We start from the raw sequence: 10,380 nt of genomic DNA on the forward strand, positions 1-10,380 counted from the left end.
GGGAGGAAGCAACTTACCCTCCTCCTGCCTCCTCCTGGCTGAATGAGGGCCGGAAGCGGGGTGGCCGGAAGCAGGGGGCGGGGCTTCGTCATGTGCCCCCCCGCACCTCACCCGGGGGAACTGCGATCTCCCGCGATCCCCCCCGAATCGACCTCTGGTTTTAAGATGTGCAAAGACAAAACTAAATACCAAGCTAAGGTTATAAGGTCAACAGCTGCTTTGATTTAATTAAGGGGGGGGGAAGAACAGCAAAATAGGAGATAAATGTGTAAAGATTTTTTGTGTTGCGTGTAGGGGAGGGGGGAAGCTGAATCGACATACCCTCAGTGACCCTTTCTCCCTGACCAACGTTTTCATTGTTGTCTTTTATGTCTTTGCATGTATTGGATGTATTTTTATTTGTTCTGGTGATGTGCGTTTTTCAAGTGGGGGGGTGGTCTTAAAATGTGATTTTGTTATCAGGGCTTCGGAGGGCTCTGAATGGCAGGCATCATTTAAGGTGTGCAAGGGGGAGAGATCTGGAGCTGGCGATTTTGCTTTGCTTCTAACCGGAAAAAGTTTTATAACTGTTGTTGTCAGATCCCTGGAACCACAAGGAAAGGCGGGATATAGATGCTTTAATAAATAAATAATTTTGTTAGCTGCCTTGGTGGCCCTTCTGAGGGCGGAAAGGTGGGAAATAAATTTTATAAATACATAAAATGGGTCTCCAACTGTGAGTGGGTCTCACTTCACAGGCTTTTACTGCATTATCTTCTGCCTCTGTAATCCACTTTCTGCATCATAGTATGTCACGTCTTAGACAGTTTTTGGTTTGCATTACTTTTCCAGTTATGTAATACCAAATCCCGCTGCATTGTTTACTGGATGATTTAAGACTGTCTGATTGAATTGTTCTCTGCAATTCGTAATCTGCTTCGAGTCTTGTTGAAAAAGGCAGGGGAGGGAGGGAGAGAAGGAAATGAAATCTGAAAACTACAGAGAGACTAAAATCATGTGTGCCTTATAAAGACCACCTTTCTGCAGGGCCTTCCGTCAATTGAGACACCTGGCACAGGTAAAGGCACATCTAGAACTTCTGATCATTCACATGTGCACACTGATCACACACATGTGCATGTAGGAATTCAGCCACAGTGTTAAATACAAAACTATCCTGCCCTAGCATTCTGTGTTAATTTATCTGCACCAACAGTGCATTCACAATCACTAATGCAGAAAGACTAGAACCCTGCTCTAAAACAGTTCAGGGAAAAATCCAGATGTTTACAACTCAAAAAGAAAAAAAGAACAGTCTTTGTCATGTTGCTAAAGGCACAACTCCCTCCCCTTCTTTGGAGGTTTTCAGACAGAGGCTAGATGGCCATCTGACAGCAGTGCTGATCCTGTGAACTTGGGCGGACCATGAGATGGAGGGCAGGGAGGGTTGCCTCAGTGCTTAGTTCTTGTGACCCTTTCTTACACGCCCAGGGAAATGCCAATCGCCCCTTTGGGGTCAGGAAGGAATTTTTCTCCAGGCCAGTTTGGCCCCCAGTGATCCTGGAGGGGTTTTTTAAATCATATTCTGGGCGTAGAACAAGGGTCACTGGGGGTGGGGAGGGGGAGGTATTTGTGAATTTCCTGCATTGCACAGAGGGTTGGACTAGATGACCCTGGAGATCCCTTCCAACTCTGTGATTCTATACCAGTGATGGCGAACCTTTTAGAGACCGAGTGCCCAAACTGTGACCCAAAACCCACTTATTTATCGCAAAGTGCCAACGCAGCAATTTAACCTGAATACTGAGGTTGTACTTTAGGAAAAACAACTCATAACATTAACTTAAGATGATCCAAACAAAGTAAGGAAAGCAATCCCAAATGCTTTCATTTACTTAAAATTATTTGGCAGAGAATTCGACACTTTAATGATGGTCTGGGCCTGGCTGGGGTGATGGCACGCGTGTCCACAGAGAGGGCTCTGAGTGCCACCTCTGGCATCCGTGCCATAGGTTCGCCACCACTGTTCTATACTGATGGCAAAGGGAAACAGAAGATGTCTAAACAAGCTAGCCTGAAAAGCCCAGACTAGCCTCAGCCTGGAAGCTAAGCAGCGCCGGCCCTGGTTAGTACTTGGATGGGAGACCACCATGGAGATCCAGGGTTGCTACGCAGAGGAAGGCAAGGGCAAACCACCTCTGAATGACTCTTGCCTTGAGAACCCCGTGAGGTTTGACTTGACGACACTTTATTATTATTATTATTATCAAAGAAGCCAGCGCAGCTGCACAAAAAGCCCAGGAGTCGGGACAGCACATGGAAAGCTCAAAGAGCTACAGAAAAGGTTTTTCTGTTAGAAAAGTGAAGGACTATGTGCTGCCTTCCTGTCTCAGACTTCAGGAGGTCACCATAGATTTGGTCAGATAGACAGGTCAGGACAGGTCCTTCCTGTTATCTGATCTTATCCCCTCTGAAGCAGAATGCTATTCTTAGGGATGTAGTTTCCTTCCTTCCGGCTTGACACACCTCTCATACACACTCTCTCCCCCACACCCAAAGAAGGTGCATTGCTCTCCACCTCTGGAACAATGGATGCAGGCCGGGCATGTTTCCCCTGAATCCACACTCATCCTAGTTAGGTAGGTTGGATTCTATCTCTGCCTCTCATCTATACTGTCTAGAATGGAGTTCCATATAATAAAGAATTCTCTTTTTTTTCCAAACACAATTTATTAGGATATATTGCAAAACAACCAAAAGCATATCAAATTTCAAAACATTATACATCCTTTTTACCTTTTTCCTCCCCCCCCCCATTTTGGCTTCCCACAGTGCTCCAACCTCCAGCCCATATCTTAGTTCTCTGCATACCTCCCTTTCTGATTATTATTTATTTTCATACTTATACCCCGCCCTCCCCAGTGGGCTCAGGGCGGTTCACAGAGGCAAGAACAACTTGCCATGATAAAAGAATATATACAAAATGGTTTAAAACATATACTACATATTAAAATATAATAACAGGTGCTCAAACTCCCATTCATAATCTAAAAGATGGCGGATTGAATGTCCAAAGTCCCACGAAGACGGCAGGAGGATTCTTCGATAGCAGATGTTTAATCAGGACCTCAGGGCAATGGTGGTATAGTAGGGGTGGCGGCTCCTACTCAAAAGCCTGGCGGAAGAGCTCCGTCTTGCAGGCCCTGCGGAATTGCATGAGGTCCCGCAGGGCCCTGATCTCCTCCGGGAGCTCATTCCACCAGGTAGGAGCCGCCCTGGTCCTCGTGGCAGCCCTGGTCCTCGTGGCGGCTAGTTTGACATCCTTAGGGCCCGGGATGACTAATAAATTTCGGGCCCCTGACCGTAGTGCTCTTGGGGGAACATACGGGGAAAGGCGGTCCTTCAGGTAGGTTGGAACAGGTAACTCATTTTTCAATGTTATTCTTAAACATTTATCTTACATATAATAAAGAATTCTTATTAGTTTTGAATCTGATCACTGGCTCTGTGTAACTTTGTAAGCTTGCTAGCGCACTCAGCACCAACGCTTTGCCTTGCGGAAATGCCTGGTGCCCTCTGCTACATTGACAGTAATTCCTGGCTCTACTAAAACCAGAGAATCCAACAGGAAGCTCAAAGAGCAACAGAAACGGTTCTTCGAGTTACGCTGAAAGGAAGAGGAAGGATATGGCAGGCCCTCTGCTCATGAAGGGTGGAGAAATGTTAACGGGTGACAAAGAGAAGGCATGGCTGCTCATACTTCTCTCTTGCCTCTTCCTTCTCCCCAAAGGGGAACTGTGTACAACCTGCCAAATGTTTCCTGAACATCATGGCGGGAGGCAGGGGTCATTTCCTGCAGGAGCGCACAAGAGTGGAGCTCCGGCAGTAAAGAGCCCAGGGGCGGGCACATCCAACAAGCCCCACCCCCTGCTCCCAGCAGCCCCAGGCCACAAGGAAGCCTCTTTCTTTCTTTCTTTCTTTCTTTCTTTCTTTCTTTCTTTCTTTCTTTCTTTCTTTCTTTCTTTCTTTTTTCTTTCTTTCTTTTTTTCTTTCCCTTTCCCTCCTACTTTCCTTCTCTCCCTCTATCCCTTCTTCTTTCCTTCTCTTTCTTTCCTTCTTTCCCTCCTTCTTTCCTTCTCTTTTTCCCTCCCTCCCTCCTTCCTTCCTTCCTTCCTTCCTGCACAGATCTGCGTGTCTCCCCCCCCCCAGCTAGCAATCCAAAACTGTCCAGTGGCACCTTTAAGGCCAAGGTTTATTCAGGTACAAGTTCTCCCTTGCGAGGACAGATCTGCTCGTTCTCCCCCCCCCAATAGCTAGCAATCCAAAACAGTCCAGTGGAGCCTGAGCGGTGGGTGTTGCCCTCTGAGACACTTCCGGTGATGTCAGGAGGTGTGGCATATGCAAATGAGTTATGCTAATGAGTTATGCTAATGAGCTCCTGCACTTCTTTTTGTACAAAATGACCCCTGGCGGGAGGCATGATCACAGCTCAAGATATGTAAGAAGTTGATCAGGAAATGCCCAGCATACTTAAATGCAAACTTCTGCATTTAGGCAAAAATAATCAAATGTACAAGTATAGGATGCAGGGGGGAGATACCTGGCTTGGCAAGAGCAAGTGCTAAAAGGACCTCAGGGCTGCATTCGGTCACACATGAACATGAGCCAGCAGTGTGACACAGCTGCAAAAACAGCTAATGCAATCCCAGGCTGCATTATTTAGTAATACAGCATCTAAAGAAGCAATAGCTCCTCTCTGCTTCCTACTAATCAGAGCTCATCTGGAGTCGTGAGTCAAGTTCTAGCTGCCCCACTTAAAGAAAGATGCAGACGCAGCCAAACAGACTCGAGAATTATTGGGTAGAGTGTTTTCTTTCACTGTCTCCTCCCCCCTCCACCCCCCTCCATTCTCCCCCCCTTCCAGGCTCTTCCCTTTCCCACGCCCTCAGCCTGACACTCCTCCTCCTCCTCCTCCCCCCTCCTCCATCCTCCCCCCTTCCTGGCTCTTCCATTTCCCACGCCCTCAGCCTGACCTAATAGTCTTTTTTTTGAGGATGCGCTGCAGGCTGGGGGTTTCACTCAGTCTCTGATCGACAGTGCTTGGCTCAGCTGCCTGTAACTAACAAGACAGCAAGCCCCGCCCCCGCAGCGTGCTCCTTCTTACAACCTGGAAGGAAATTTTACATCTCCTTAGAAGTCGACTTTCTAACAGTTGCTGGAGCTGGTAAGGGGTTTCATTGCTTCAGGGAGAGGGAGGGGGAGAGGGAGGGGGTGTTTTTGCATTTCATTTATGTCTGGGGCTGTTGTGTGTGGGGTGTTACACTGTGTTAGTGGGATGCCGGCAGGAAGCCTTAGAAAAGATGCCTTTACACATTTATCTCCTATTCTGACATATTTATTGGTTTGCTGTCCTTCCCTCCCCCCTTAATTAAATCAAAACTACTGTTGCTCTTATAACCTTGGACCCCGGTCACACAGAGAATTTGCCACGCAAAAGGCACAAATGCTGGGTGGATTTTCGGGGCGCGATCACACCGCAGCATCTGGAAAGCGGAGCGCACCCGTGGCATCCCGCTGAAGATGCGCAGTTAAAAAGTACCTGCAAAGATCTACTAGCAAATGGTTTACCACGGGCTGCAGACAGACTCGTTCGGTGTGATTGCGCCGGCATGCGCCTATTCCCTCCGGCCGTCCTCTTTGCAGCAACACCAAAGGACGAAACCCCGGTGCGCCGCCGTTGTGTCTGGTCGCATAATGGTGGATCAGAATGTGATGGCACAAATAGCCATACCTCCCCCCCACACACACGTTTTCTGGCCTTAGCTCGTTGTTTAGTTTTGTCTTTGCATATCTTAAAACATGCATATCTTCATCATGTTAACATCTTAATTTGCTGTTGAGCCTCTGTCTATAAGTTTGAGCTCTAGCTTCCTTTCCATTGTATTTGAAAAAAGTGTACATGCACACAAAAGCTCACACCTCGAATAAATCTTTGTTGGTCTTAAAGGTGCCACCGGACTCTAAATTTGTTCAGGAAGCCTTTTAGTGAGCCAATGTTATATAATGGAGGAGGAGGAGGAGGAGGAGGAGGAGGAGGAAATTGGATTGATACCCCACCCTTCACTTGGAGTCTCAGAGCAGCTTACAATCTCTGTCCCCTTCCCCTCCCCACAACAGACACCCTGTGAGGTAGGTGGGGCTGAGAGAGCTCTTTCGAGGACTGCCCTTGAGAGAACAGCTCTGGCAGAACTATGGCTTGCCCAAGGCGATCCAGCCAGGTGCAAGTGGAGGAGTGGGGGAATCAAACCCGGTTCTCACAGATTAGAGTCCGCGCACTTCACCACCACACCAGACTGGCTCTCAAGACAGGGCAGTACTCCTGAGTTCCAATCCCTGCTCAGCCAAGAAGCCCACCATATCGTCTAATGCAAATCCTCCTCAGCCTCTCATCCCCCAAGCAGGTGGGATGAGGATAAAATTGGATAATATGATGCAGACAACTCCCTTGGAGGAAGGGTGGGACAGTAATATTATCGATCACTACCTTTTCAACGGGGGCTGAGAAAGACCGATGTTGAACCCAAATCAGGTACAGACAGAAAAATAACAGCAGCCCCACCAGGAAAAAAAAATTGCCCCACAAGTCACAATATCCTGGCTCCGGGGTGGCCTGGCTGGGGGTCTGGAAAACAAGTCCTGTGAGGCAGGGGATGTGTGATTCGTCTGGAGGAGACTGAGAGGTGCCGCAGCCGGGCTCTTCAGATCCCCAAAAGGCTATTGCACGCCAGAGGACACAGACCAGTTCTGCTGCTTGAGGAAGCAAGAGGAGAGCTACCTAGTGCGCAGTGTTCCCTCTGAGCCGAGTTAGTGTGAGCTAGCTCACCGCTTTTTAGCCTCCGGCTCACACGTTTTTGTCCAAGCTCAGGAAGGGATGGCTCCAGAGCCAACTGATTTATGCAATGGCCAAATCGCTCACTCATACCTTTAATGCCAGTTAGCTCACAAAGCAGAGTCTTTGCTCACAGGACTCCACAGTTTAGAGGGAGCACTGCTAGTGAGCAGACTTCAGGTGAACATCAAGAAAACAGTCCCGATGCCAGGAGCGCATCAGCAATGGGACCAGCTTACAGGGGCGGGTTCCCTTGCTGGGGTCCTTCAGGCAGAAGCCTGACGGCTGCCGGTCAGGGATGCTCCGTCTCTTTACAAGCGGTGGGACGAGACCGCACAGAAGGCCCCAGAGATTCTCGATACAAACAGTTGGCTTTCAAGCCACCAGAGCACACCAAGAAGAAGAGATGCATTCAGGGGACATGCAGCAGGAAGTCCTCCACGCTGGACGAGATATGTGAAGGCCCGGGGAAAAAACCAGAAAAATTCGGGGGGAAACTGGGTTTTTTCCTGAGAGCTAGCTCACCGCTTTTTAGCCTCCGGCTCACACGTTTTTGTCCAAGCTCAGGAAGGGATGGCTCCAGAGCCAACTGATTTATGCAATGGCCAAATCGCTCACTCATACCTTTAATGCCAGTTAGCTCACAAAGCAGAGTCTTTGCTCACAGGACTCCACAGTTTAGAGGGAGCACTGCTAGTGAGCAGACTTCAGGTGAACATCAAGAAAACAGTCCCGATGCCAGGAGCGCATCAGCAATGGGACCAGCTTACAGGGGCGGGTTCCCTTGCTGGGGTCCTTCAGGCAGAAGCCTGACGGCTGCCGGTCAGGGATGCTCCGTCTCTTTACAAGCGGTGGGACGAGACCGCACAGAAGGCCCCAGAGATTCTCGATACAAACAGTTGGCTTTCAAGCCACCAGAGCACACCAAGAAGAAGAGATGCATTCAGGGGACATGCAGCAGGAAGTCCTCCACGCTGGACGAGATATGTGAAGGCCCGGGGAAAAAACCAGAAAAATTCGGGGGGAAACTGGGTTTTTTCCTGAAGCCTTTTTTGTTTTTTTCCAAAAAATTGGAAAAATTGAAAAAAGAAAAGAAAAGAAATTGATTATGGAACATTTTATTTTAACACGATGAATAAAATATTTTAAGACAAGGTGTTCAAATATTTTCCAAATCATTTCTAAAAAATACGTATGGTATCAGATTGATCTAATTTCTATGCACTGAGGACAAGCAAGTCCTAGGTTGCAAACTGAACTCTCCAATGCAAGAAGAGGCATTTCTTCCTTTAGGCGGTGCTATTGTTACAAGAAAAGAAAAAGGTTTCAGTTTTGTTTTTGCATGTGTGTGGGTATTCTGTTTATAATAATTGTTTGGATACACTGTATTTTTAATAGGCTAGTTGTGGTAATTTCACGTGAAGTAAAAATGTCCATAGTCATATTTTATGTTCCTAAAGTAACAGAATGACCTTCAATCTGGAAAAATAAAAAGAAGTACTAATGTAGTTTTCCAAAAATTTCCGTTTTTTCCCGAGCTTCAAAATTTCCAGAAATTTTATATCTCTATGCTGGACACACTTCTTCTCACTGGTGCTCCTTCCCAGACTACAGATTTACTTATTTTGTGTGTATATGTGTGTGTTAAGTACTGTCAAGACATTTATGGTGGCCCTAAGAATGTATGACGTCCAAAACGTCCTCATGTTAACAGCCTTACATAAGACTATAAGAGAAGCCAATGTTGGATCAGGCCAATGGCCCATCCAGTGCAAAACTGTCACACAGTGGCCAAAAATACCAGGTGCCACCAGGAGGTCCAGCAGTGGGGCCGGGACACCAGAAGCCCTCCCACGGTTGCCCCCCCCCAGCACCAAGAATACAGAGCATTCCTTGCCCCAGACATAAGAACACAAGAGACGCCAGTGTTGGGTCAGGCCAGTGGCCCATCCAGTCCAACACTCTGTGTCACACAGTGGCCAGAAATACCAGGCGCCATCAGGAGGTCCAGCAGTGGGGCCAGGACACTAGGAGCCTTCCCACTGTTCCACCCCCCCAAGCACCAAGAATACAAAGCATCCCTTGCTCCAGACATAAGAACCTAAGAGAAGCCAATGCTGGATCAGGCCAATGGCCCATACAGCCCAACACTCTGTCACAGAGTAGCCAGAAATACCAGGTGTCCTCAGGAGGTCCAGCAGTGGGGCCAGGACACTAGAAGCCCTCCCACTATTAACCCCCCCCCCAAAGCACCAAGAATATAGAGCATCCCAGACATAAGAACATAAGATAAGCCAATGTTGGATCAGGCCAATGGGCCATCCAGTCCAACACTCTGTCAGAGAGTGGCCAGAAATACCAGGTGTCCTCAGGAGGTCCAGCAGTGGGGCCAGGACACCAGAAGCCCTCCCAGTGTTGAGGGAACACAGTCAAGACTAAAAAAATTGTAGCGAGGGAGGGGCTGTCATTCACTCCTCCCTTCTTCAGTTACCTGACAAAGGTGAGCAGTGACTCAGGAAAGCTCTTCCCTTGCCACATATTTCGTCAGACTTTAAGGTGCTCCTGTGGACTCTGGCTCTTTCCCCCCTGGGAGGTAGGTTAGGCTGAGAGTGCGTGACTGGCCCAGGGTCACCCAGCCAGCTCCTGTGGCAGAGAAGGGATTCGAACCTGGGTCTCTGGGATCTTAATCCGACACTACCTACGACACTGAACCCGGAGGATGTGGCTGCTTCCGAGGGTAGAAGAATCTAGGGCATTGTTCCCCACTGAGGTCCCTCCCCTGCCCAGGCTCCACCCCCAAATCCCCTGGAATTTCCCAACCCAGAGTTGGCAACGTGACAGAGACCAGCCTGCATCAGAATTCACAGCTCCTCCACCATGGGGATCCCCAGAAGGGCCCCAGCAGGCTCGTAGCTAACAACTTTTTGCTCAGGGGGCCCATGTTTTTCTCAGGGGGCCCTGTGCGGTAGGTGGGGCTGAGAGGGCTCTTTCCGGAACTGCCCTTTCAAGAACAGCTCTGAAAGAACTTGTAACTGACCCAAGGTCACCCAGCAGGTGCAAGTGAAGGAGAGGGGACTCAAACCCGGTTCTCCCAGATTAGAGTCCGCGCACTTAACCACTACCCCAAACTGGCTCTCAGAGACAGAGATGGCCAGACAGACAGACGGACAGCCAGAGACAGATGCCAGAGAGACAGACCAACACAGGCAGGTAGACAGAAAGACACCGATTTTTATGTATTTATTTAATTCCCTGCCCTCCTCGGGGAAGCAAGCTCAGATAGGCAGAAAGACATAGACAGACAAGATGGACAGACACAGATAAATAGACAGAGACAGACAGACCAACGCAGGTAGACAGACAATGGACAGGCAGGGAGACAGAAAGACGCAGGTAGACAGATGATGGAACAAAACAGACGGACGGACGGAGGGACACAGATGATCAAAGAGCTCGGCCCAAAACACTTGCATGAAGCACAACCAGCAGCCCGAGAGAGCCGGCTGGGGGGC

This window comes from Gekko japonicus, unplaced genomic scaffold (genome assembly GCF_001447785.1).
Source record: "Gekko japonicus isolate JY-2015 unplaced genomic scaffold, Gekko_japonicus_V1.1 scaffold6079, whole genome shotgun sequence".
NCBI classification, from domain to species: domain Eukaryota; kingdom Metazoa; phylum Chordata; class Lepidosauria; order Squamata; family Gekkonidae; genus Gekko; species Gekko japonicus.